This window comes from Protopterus annectens, chromosome 14.part0 (genome assembly GCF_019279795.1).
Source record: "Protopterus annectens isolate FY-2018-M chromosome 14.part0, PAN1.0, whole genome shotgun sequence".
Lineage (NCBI taxonomy): Eukaryota > Metazoa > Chordata > Ceratodontiformes > Protopteridae > Protopterus > Protopterus annectens.
In genome coordinates this window covers 357,609,003-357,621,058 of record NC_056748.1, presented here as the reverse complement: position 1 = coordinate 357,621,058, position 12,056 = coordinate 357,609,003, and the positions used below count along the sequence as shown (strand labels likewise).

General features: G+C 37.8%; 1 protein-coding gene across 1 annotated transcript in view; it reads left to right on the top strand.

Annotated features, from left to right (window-relative positions):
- GRK5 (G protein-coupled receptor kinase 5) overlaps window positions 1-12,056 on the top strand; it is a 1,993,659-nt gene that overhangs the window by 1,754,950 nt on the left and 226,653 nt on the right. The gene's annotated exons all lie outside the window — the stretch shown is intronic.

Below are 12,056 nucleotides of genomic sequence, written 5' to 3'. Positions count from 1 at the left end.
TATTGAAGGTGGGTTGGGGGCAGGGACACAGAAACAGGACCTGATTTTGCTGGAGTAGGTGTGGGTGTCATACATCTGGCCTGCTGGTTGGTGTGCCTGTAGAAGGAACATCTGTTTTTCCATTTTTTTTTTTTTTGCTCTTGAATACAAAAGCAGGTGGGGGGGTGTAAATCTAATTGTAATAAGACAATCGCTTATTGATTGGCTTATTACAGTGAATAAAGTGCTTTTTGTTTTTTTTTTTTTTTTGCTCTGCACTTGAAGAGCTGGGAGTGGACACTGGTTCATAGTACCAACTTTATCTAGATGTTTGCTTTAGCTTGTAGCTGACTTCAAAAAAACATGCTGATGAAAGTGTATAATTTTTTTTTATTTTAGCATATATATATATATATATATTTATATGTGTGTGTGTGTGTATATATATATATATCTATATATATATATATATATATATATATATATATCTATATATATATATATATATATATATATATATATTGATATATATATATATTGATATATGGATCTACTGTACTTAATCGAAAGAACACTTCTTCAAAAAAGAACAGTAGAAACACACTTTTGTAAAAGTGCACTTAACCAAAAGTGCACTTTCGGGAAGAACGTTTCAAATGAACCAACCAGGAACATCAGAACAATTTTTTGTAGGGGGATAAGCCCCACTGCACCTCACCATCCCCACACACCCCCACTTAAATATACCAACTCCGAGATCGCACTACAGTGGGGAAACAGGTAAATTCCCTTTTCGCCACTATAGTGTGCTTCAGCGCCTCAGTGTTCCTTAATGGTTCGTTGAACCGTTCTTCGCGGAAGTGCATTTTCGGTTAAGTGCACTTTCGCGTAAGTGTAGGTCTACTTCTGTTTTTCAAAGTGAAAAAATGGCAAGACTTGAATCTAGAAGTAAGTTTTAAATACATTAACTTACTGATTGATTATTTTGATCCTATTGTATCAGATCTAGAGAAAAGAACTGATGAACTTTATATTAACATCATTGAACATTTTAAGTCTGATCTTTGTACTAGAAAATTAAACCAAGTCTTGTCACAGATTAACAGTTATAGTGACAAGCTTAAAGCCATTAAACAACATAAATTAAACAGGGATGTAGAAGATTTTCGAACTGGTAATATATTTGTTTGGCCTAGAATACAAGACTCTAACAGTGTGAGACCACAATCTAACACTAAAAAATGGCAACACAGGGAGTCTTCCAAACAGACCGAAAGTGGAAATGCAAGTCAAACCAGTTTGAATTTGGCGCCATCCTACTTGAATACGCCCAGTTCAGTTCAGGGCAACATAGCGACTACACTAACAGCACCGGAAGGCCAGGATTTGAATACACCACCTCCGAATCAGCTGGCGCTTGTGCAGGATGATGATTCCAACAGAACTGGAACAGTGAGACGTACTAATGTCATCTTCAATAAAGTACCAGAGGCCCCTTTTCCCATCAGAATGGAGCAGCGCTTCAGAGGGAGATCTACAAGCAGAGGGCCCAGGAAAAGGAAAAACTCGACAGACAGGTATGGGCAGCAGAAAAGGCACATGTTTTGACTGGTTTGGTCTTTAATTGCTCTAGTGCTACTCTCTCTACATCTGACTTTTCTCTATTGAATAGAGGATTGAGTTATATACCATCGCAACCTAGTTCACAAACTGACACCTTTTGTGACTTACGGCTATTTGCCAGGAATATAGCGTTGAAAATGTTTTTTGGTAGTTCGGAACACATGAATGCAGATGACAAGAATGAAATGACTTTTGTCTTTAAACGGAAAAGTACTTTTTGTCCTTCGCTTCCACACATGGTGGAATGCTTTGTTAAATCATGCGAGGTTGATATGTATTCTTTTTATTCCTCGAAGCATGTTACCAACAGATTTTGTAACCTAAACAAAACAGAATATCAGTCTTTGAATAAGTTGAGTAAAGATCGCAGCATTATTATAACTGCAGCTGATAAAGGGGGGGGTGTAGTAGTACTAGATAGGGATGATTATATTAACAATATTGAACATTCTTTATCAAGTGATAGCTACAGGGGGCTGACGTTAGAACAAGTACTAGCTATCATCACAAATATTCATTCAGATGTATATGATCTATTGATGTGTCGACAAGTGAGCCATGAAATGTTTGAATTCCTCAATATTGAGCATCCCCTTATACCTACGTTAAAAGGCTTGCCCAAAATACACAAGGGGAAGAGACCCATTCCCATGCGACCAATTGTGGCAGGGAGACAATGGGCCACATACAATATTTCAATCTTTATTGAGAAGATGTTTAGACCCATGGTAGACACAATAGATACCATTCTGAAAGATACACAACATCTTTTGAATGATATCCAACAACTCAATAGACAGAGCTTAGTACAGAGCTCCCTTTACCTAGTCACACTAGATGTTTGCAATTTATTTACTTGCATCCCTAATGACTATGGGATGCAAGCAATTCGAGATATTATGGTGGTAAAAAGTGGCTTTTCTAATGATAGACAAATTTTGATTGGTCAGTTGTTGGATACAGTATTAAACAATAATGTGTTTACTTTCAACCAGAAATATTACCTACAGACATGGGGTGTAGCCATGGGCACCCCATGTGCGAATTCTTATGCCAATCTGGTATTATATTTCTGGGAAACACGTTATTTGTTTAATAATGAATGGATGAGTAAAATATGTTTATATAGGAGGTTCGTAGACGACATCCTATTGTTTTGGAAGGGTACTGCTGAAGAGTTGAACATTTTTGTGAACTATTTGCAATCCACTACGGACTTAAGTTCACTCTTGAATACTCCAGAACACATATCAACTTTCTGGATGTCAATTTGTATTTTGATTCAGCAGGTAATATCAAATCCAGACTCCATAGGAAAGAACGCTGGAGGAATAGTATTCTGGAATTTAGTAGTATGCATCCTAGGTATGTATATCCTGGCATAGTGAAAGCTCAATTCACTCGATTAACCAGGATTATACAAGATTCAGTAGTTCTTGAAGAAGAAGCTGAAATCATGGCAAATATTTTCTTGACCAGAGGCTATGACAAGACAATAGTAGAAAATGTAAGACAGATGAGTTTACCCAAAAGTGTAATATCTAACACTCAGATTGATACACGGATGTCTGGAATAACTAAAGAACATATGGGACCTGTGATTTTTGAAGACAAGTATACACCTGAGCTCACAAGTCACAAATTAGATAGATTTTACAGACAAAGAAGATTTAACAGGAATAAGATTTCTTATATTATGAGATATACGAATGATAATGAACAAATAAGGAAGATAGTTTCCAAACATTGGAACATTCTCACAGCCACTGAAGAAATTAGAACTTTAGTGGGAGATAAACCTTCCTTTGTTTTTCGTACTTGCGATAATCTTAAAGAGATATTTTCCAGGAATTATAACAACGCAGGTACATCAATTCAGCATAAAGCATTCGGCACTTTTCCCTGTACTAAGTGTAATATGTGCAAATACATTACAACTACCCAGTATTATACACATATAAATGGTGTCTTTGAGTTTAAACCTAGGAAGTATCATGACTGCAACAGCAGCAATTTGGTATATATGGCCAACTGTCTGCATTGCCCAGCGTTCTATATTGGTTTAACCAGCAGGAAGTTAAAAGAACGTATATGTAATCATAGTTATGATATACGTAAGAACAAAGACTCCAATGCACTAGCAAGACATATAGGTGAACATCCAACTCATGAGTTTAAATTTAGAGTGCTAGAAACTTTGGTAAAAAGTAATAGGATGGGAGATAACTTTAACCATCTAGCTAAATTAGAATTGAAATGGATCTTCAAGACAGGAGCACACATGGATCCAGGCATCAATAGTTTTGTATCATTGAAACCTATCTTGATTGATAGGTAAACATTATTACTATCTTTGAGAAATCACCACCACTTCCAGCATGCAAAATTTTAGGAAGTTAGTTTATTAGATAAAAGTCTATTCATGTACCAGCATGATTTACATTCTTTATGTAACTAAGACTGGCCCAGTTCAGACTTTATTATAAGTCTATGTGATGGGAGTGATTTTTCTGTGGCCATGACTAAGCCCATCCATTAATTTGGGCGGAATTAACCCCATGATTTCAGATTTGGTATTGATACCTCTGACTTTACATATCAACCTTTTGATAAAGAAGAAGAGACATTATTTCAGATTTATCATTTGTTCAGTAGATCCCCTTACTCAATAGGTATATCTAGTGAGTTTTTCACTTTTAAGAGGAATTACAGATAAAATTGATTTGGGAAAACATAAGGTCCTTGACAACTACGTTTGAACATTAGTAGTCTGTTTTTGTCTTTTAGGTTTTGAATATTTATTCTTCATGAATTTCATGAAAATAATAGCCCGCCCTGTAGTTGTTTTAATAGATTAAGAAGAAGACAGGGCAAGTTGGTATCACCAGTAACATTTAATGTTGTCATCATTTATATGAGTTTCTAGGCTATTAGAATGATCTGACGAATGTTACTTCGTCATTTTATCTTAAAAGGCTGAATGGATGTTATACATTTCATTTATATTAGTTATTTTTTTACAGTTTTATGCATCACGTTGCACAGCAGTTTCTTCGTTCCACTAAGAAGTTAACAAAATTTGAATGAATACAAGCGTTTAGATTCTCACACACTATAGCTCATAATGATGAGAATATTATTCAGTTTAATTTTATGACAGATAATACATTATTTGTTTATATTAATATTCTGTGGACTATTTATGATGACCAGTTTTTTACAGTTGGTATTTTTAACTAGTTTTTATATACATATGATTATCAAATGCGTTACATTTTTAGTATTGGAATCACCCTGTGACAAGCGTCAAGCACGTATTTAAGCTAACATTATAAATGTCATAGTGTAATTACAGCCTGACTTTAACCACACGGCTAGGTCGATTGATTAATTTTATTCTAGTAGGAAGTTTAGCATGCACTATTGGAGTATAGCACCATTAGGAATTTGACCCTTATAGGGTGATAGCTGCTTGCAAAATCAAGATTATAACTATTAGTCAGCGCTATTAGTTTGCTTCCAATTTAAAGCTTTGATCGTCTGACTCATCTTTAAAATGTACAATATTTAACAATATATATAAGTGAATTGAGATTATGTTTTGAGAAGCTTAGTTTACTTGCTTCTTAACAAGGAAGCATTCTACGTGTTATCACTTTCTAATAATATTTTAGTGAACTCAATATGAGATTTTTAAGAGATTTTAATTGATTACTATGGTACAGTAAAACAAATGTAATCTTCAATTAAAAATCTCATAATAATATCCTTATTTTTAGGGTATTAAACATAGAACTGGTTTGCACGAATAGGAATTGCTTTAATGAATAGCGCATTGTTACTAGTGAATTGTATTTCTTCCATTTTGAATCGGCAATTGTTTCTTAATTGAAAAAGCCTTGCTATTGGTTATTAATTATTTTAAAAAGCAAGCAGTTTGTGGCATTAATTGAGATCTGATGAAGCGTGCACTTTCAGCACGTGAAAGCGCTTATCTTTTTTATATTTTTACTGAATAAAAGAATTTGGAACTTCTCGTGGTGTGTCCTGAGGTTTTTATCCAGAACTTCTTGGTCTAATACGTTGCTGAAGGACACTTTGGAGATCGGATACATTGTTTTTATCTAGTGATGTACTTAGAGAAGTAGACCCATAGATATATATATATATATATATATATATATATATATATATATATATATATATAATGCTATAGAGCATGTTTAAAACTGTGTGCTGAGTGTAATGCATTAAAGGCAAAGGTCTTTCTTTCATCTAATCTAAAGGGCTTTTGGGAAGTGTAATGTGTCTTTTACACTCAGTTTTAATTATACTGAGGTAAGCTAAGATATAGAATATATAAATGTTAAATTGTCAACATTGTAACTACCAGATTTACAGACTTCAGATGATTTAGTTTATACTGTATGGACTTAAATTTGGTCATTAAATTGTCAAATGTACCTGTTTTCTTTGTTAAATCTAAAGACAAATACCGTTCCAACATGGGTGCATGCTGCTGGCCACCACAGGTTCATAGGCTCATAGATGTTTACTAGGCTAATGACCACACGTGCCTTTTTAAGCCTAGCCATGCATCTCAAATCTCTGACAAGTTCTGATACCCTTGATAACTGTAAGGATGGGCCTGGGAGATGAACCATTTACAGGCTACCTGTTTGCATCAGAGACATAGGTGCCAAACCAGGGATGAATTTCCAGTTCCCATCCAGTTGTCCAAGTTGCACTTGAATTGGATTATGGAGGGACTCTGCGTCACATGGATGGGGAGCCTGTTTCATAGACGGGGTAGTCTCTGGGATACATACCTATCTCTCTAGCATGTCCTATTTATATCACAGGCAAGGTTTAAGTCTTTAGAACAGGTAATTCTGGTACTGTTTGTTTTGTGGATATGCAGGAGGTCCATTAGAGTGGGGTCTGACAATGCCCTGTATGCCGGGCATAGATCTCCCCTCAAAAGACTGTAGGAGACAGAATACAGGAATAGGTCCTTGAGGCGGTCTGTATAGGACATATTACTTACATCCTGTATTCTTTTAGTGAGGAATCTTTGTGGATGTTCCAGTTGTTGGATATGCCTTGTTAGGTACATACCAAAGGGGGCATTGTACTCAATGGTAGATCTGATGAATGCCGAATACAGTGGAACAGTAACTTCCTTGGACTTAGATGCCATACCTTTGTTTATTTGTTGTGCAACATAGAATGATTTTCTCACCACTGTAGACACATGATGATCAAAGGCTTGATTACTATCTATGTGTGTCCCTAAGTCCATGACTAGTGGGTCAGCTCTAAGGGGTGTGTTGTCAATATGATAGTTACCATGGATGGATGACTTCACAAAAGATACTATTGTGCATTTCTTGGCATTTAGTTTAAGTCCATGACACCAGTTGTTTGTCTGTGTCAGCCCCTCCTGGAGAACATTTGCATCAGTGTGAGATTCAGTGACAGCTCCTAATTTGCAATCATCTGCAAATTTGGTCAGACATTGGCCTTGACTTCTGAGAAGTAAATGCCAAAAAGGAGCAGTCCAAAGACTGATCCCTGAGGGACTCCACTTGTGACTGGCCTCTTTGTAGAGGTAGAATCCTCAATTCTAACTTCATGGATCCTGTCTGTGAGCCAGTTGGCTATCCATCAGGTGGCATACAGGTTTGTACCTAACTTCTTGAGTTTTTCAACATTGCTCGTGTCAAATGCCTTGGTCAGGTCAAGGTTGGCAGTGTGAAAGATTTTGCCCTCATCCGTTGATTTGGTGACCTTCTCAAAGAAGTCCACCACGTTGAGTAGGCATGATCTGCCCTTGATGAAACCAAACTGGGTTGGGCCCAATGTCTGGAGGTTTACAATATCTCTGTTGATCATCTCCATGATAATTATTTCCATGGCTTTACATATAAGACTAGTGAGACTTATGGGTCTGTAGTTTCCAGGGTCTGTAGGTGGCCCTCCTTTGTGCAGAGGGATGACTATTGCCTTTCTCCATTCATGAGGCATGAAGCCTGTTTGGAGGCTACAGTTAAATAGTAATTCCAGAGGCCTTGACAGGTCATGTTTCATGCTATTTAGAAGGCATCCTGGGATATTGTCTGGGCCCATTGATGCAGTGTTCTTGGTCTTAGAGAGAGCATTAAGTACCTGTTCCCTAGTGATAGTAGGGGGAGTTATATTTGATGATATTTCCTGAGGGAAGGTTGAGGGGCAGGGTAAAGTTGGAGCTGAATTGATCAGCCAGACGGTTTGCTATATATTCTGGCTCAGTATAGGTGGCTCCATTTACAATGAGCTCTGCACACAATTGTGTATTGCTTTTGAGGTTGCGGACATAGCTAAAGAATGCTTTGTGGCTGTCCTTGAACTGGGAGGCCAAACTTACCTCAAATTTGGGTTTGGTAGACTTTATTTGTCCTCTAAGTTGTTTGTTTAGTTTAATGAGAGTGCTTTCATCCTGTTGGGTGCTGCACCTCCTAATTTTTCCCATGATTTTCTTCCTCCTGTTATACATCCGATTGATTTTGTGATTCCACCAGGATGGCTTGTTTTTTTGAGTTAGTTCTGTACTTCTTCCTAGGTAGAGCTGCTTCTATGCATCTATTAACATGCTTGTACAGGGTTTTTGTGAACAGTTCTGCATAGGCAGAAGTGCTCTCAGGGTTTATAGGGGCTTGAAATTTTGCCAGGTTCGCACTTAATAGCAGGAGGTTAGCCTTAGAATAGTTCCTGAATAGTTCCCGGTTTAGCTGGGGGTCCAGGTTTTATTTTTACTTCAAAGGAGACCATTTTGTGGTCTGACCTTACTAGGGAAGGCATTACAGTAGGGGGTGTGGAGCACTCTCCCATATTAGTGAGGACCAGCTCCAGTATTGTTGCACCCCTGGTTGCTGTATTGACTATCTGGTCCAGGGAGTTTGTGTTTACAAAATCCAGGAATCTTTGTGCATGTACATTTGATGTTGTATAGGATTCCCAGTTAACAGTGGGGTAATTAAAGTCACCCATGAATATGGTATTGGGTTGGATGGTTAGTGTTTCTAATAAGTTTAAATACATGATATGGCTTTCCTGGGTCATAGAGGGAGACCTATAGCTTGCAAGGAAATTGTATTGAATTTTACCTATGGTGATTTGAACATAGAGCAGCTCAAGTGCATTGTCCTGTTTGACCAGCCTTGAAGTGTATTTATTTTTGCTGTAAATAGAGACACCTCCATCTTTAGTCCCTGCCTGTGAAGTAGCTGGTCTAAATGTGTGGAAGGCATTATAACCCTGCACTGTTGGTGTGCTGTCCACGGCTTAAACCACATCTCCGAGACTGCACAGACATCAGCATTCTCTAGGGTAAAGAGAACTTCTATGGAGTGGAGTTTCTTGTTTAGGCTCCTAGAATTGAGCAGTAATACCTTTAGACGTTCTTGGTTTTGATTTGCTATGTCGGAAGTACTTTCAGTTTGGGATTGCCTAAAAAAGGCACTATGGGGGAAGACAATGTTTTAGCTATTATTCAAAAATCTAGAGGAGAGAGGTGCAGATCATCCCTGGCAAAGCAGCGTGGTCTGTTGACCATCTCCTTCCCTGCTGACAAATATTGCAGCCCCTTAGAATGGCAGAAACTAAGTCAGTTATTAAAGTCAATCATATTTTGTTAGTATTGTGGCATCATCCTTGGAGAAGGTAATATGCTGCTCAATGTTAGGCTCATACCAGCCTGAGACACATAATCCAAGAGTTCAATGATGTCTCTCTTCGTATAGTCTAGGGAGGTACGTCTCAGGTCATTTACTCCCACATGGACTAAGTCATATTGGTAATTGTGATCTAATGATTGGAGTGCATGTGTAATGTGGTGTATCCTAGCCCCTGATAAGCAACTGACTGTAACGTTCTCCTTAGCCTGGTGAGAGGGACATCAGTATGTCTCACAATGGAGTCTCCAGTGACTGGAATGTTGGATTGTGTGATGACTTGCCTTATCGGCTTAGAGGTAGAGGCTGCATGAGATGTAGCTGTGTGTTGATGTGGGTGTTGTTTTGAAAGAGTGCATTTGGGGCTCCTGAGGGTATTTCTTATGTGTACTTTGTCTAGGAGGTCTTTGTGGTTTAGGAAGGTTACATGTAAGTGCCTCAGTATATGTGGGTCTATATGCCTGCTTTGAATTGTGCATGATGGATGGAGCATGTGTGATACTGACAACCTTATTGACATTAGGAGTACTTTTATGTGAGAGCTTTGCCTCCAGTGACGTTGTGTAAATACAGCTTTTACATACCGTATCAATTTGTTTGAGAATTAACTGGTTGTCAGTAAACATGAGGCAATTTCTACATTGCCTCAGGATGCCAATACCCACCAAGCAAGTAATGGAGACAGTAGGAAAGTTCATATCCATGACAACAGACCCTTTTTTATTGATTAAACTGTTGGAGTGAGGATATCAATCACTGTCAGGATTATCCGGTTTGCAACTATGTGGACAGTGCTTGTCACTGCAAACTAGATGTCCTGTGTGCAACTAGATACTGGAGAAATTTCAGTTGTGCTTTTACAGGAAAAATGTCTCTCAAGGTGTCTGAGTCTGTACAGAGTACTGCCAAACACTTGAGGGGAAACTAATACGTAGACCCTGAAAATTAAGAATGAAGTATTTAGGCAAATATTCTTAAGTTAGAAAGAAATCAAGCAGTATTTACTGAAAACAAAGAATTTGCTTGTCAACGATGATGAAAAGAGGGGAGCTGCATGAATGGCTACTGCCTGGCTACGTGTAATGCTGGTCTCACCACAGCTTCACCCTGTTGGGATACAATACTCCTTTGCTTCTTCTCTCACCAGAAGCAAATGTTAGCACCAATCCCAAGAAGAAAAGCAGGCCACAGCCTGTTTGGTGATCCACAGTCTTGTCTCAGATGATGCAAAGGTCTGTAGGCTTGTAGCATTTTTCTGGTAGACGTCTTGGATAGCAACCAGGCCAGTCAGGTATGTTAAGAACAGACACTCATTCTCCAACCAGAAAGAGTCAAGAATCAATGCACTCTGATTCTGCTCTTACCAGGACCACAATATAAGCACATATTCCAAGCTGTCACCTATAAAGCAGTTATTAGGCATTCTGGTGCTCAGCAGTCTCCAGGAAATAATGTCACTGCACTCCTTCTCTCACCAGGAGAAAACAGAAGCACTAATCCCAAAATGACTACTGAGAGGCAGAATGTGAGCCTTCCAATAAGTGGTGGTCTTGCAATATATGCTTAAAGGTAAGATAAAAAAAATGGTTTATCCTAAACGCTGCAGTGTTCACTAAGTAGTTAGATATGAAAGTGGTTAACTTAAGTTTTACCTGTCTAAAAAGTTAAGTTTTAGTGGAAAGCCACTATTTTTAAAAGAGCAAGATATATTGAAAGGAGTGGATAGTTTTGTATTCTGGTACTATGGAATACAGTAGGATAGCCAATAAATTTAAATAGTTGAAGGGGAGTAATTTCACAAAATGATACTTTTGTGCTTACTTACACCAGCCAGTAAAAGCAGAGCAAAGTAGATATATGGTCAAATTAACATAAGGGGCAGGCAACTAGAAAGGCAGTGGCATTTAAGAACACAACAGTAACAGGGTGGGAGGGTGTCTGACTCACAAGAGACAGAGCCGTGGTCTCTTTTAAAGTTTTAATATGCAGTTAAAAGCAGAATTCAAGTAAAACACACTGTAAAGAAAGCAAATCACAGTATACAAAATGCAAAAAAGCAATAAAATAAAACAAAATACAAGAAATAAAAAGCAAACAAACCTTTCCCTCACAGCAAACTGTAGCAGAGTCTGGGTGAGCCTTTCCAGTAAAGCTTTGAAATGTTTTATTTTACCCCTTAAATAGAAGGTTTATTTCCTAGCTCCACCCCCCTCAGTTCACAGATGATTAACTTTAATTGACCTGTTCTAATTTATGTGCGACTCCTTAATTGACCTGTTCTAATTTCTGTCGGACTCACAAGAGACAGAGCTATGGTCTATTTTCAAGTTTTAATACGCAATTAAAAGCAGAATACAAGTAAAACACAGTGTTAAAAAAACAAATCACTGTATATAACATAGAACAAAGCAATACAGTAATGCAAAATACCAGAAATAAAAAGCAAACTAACCTTTCCCTCACAGCAAACTGTGGCAGAGCCTGGCTGAGCCTTTCCAGTAATCTTGGATTCCAGGACCTCTAACATCACTGGAGACAAAGAGGAAACAACTATTCTGTGTTTTGAATTGCAAGCAAAGTTATTTCCACCTACAGCATATAAGAGTGACTACAGGCATGCATGATGTAATGTCACATTGTATGGGCGGAGAGTAGCCTCCATCTTGTGTATGGCATTAATATGTCTTTAAGTAACTTTGAGTTTTAATTGATACTATTTGATAAGTCCTTTGTTTCTGTTAT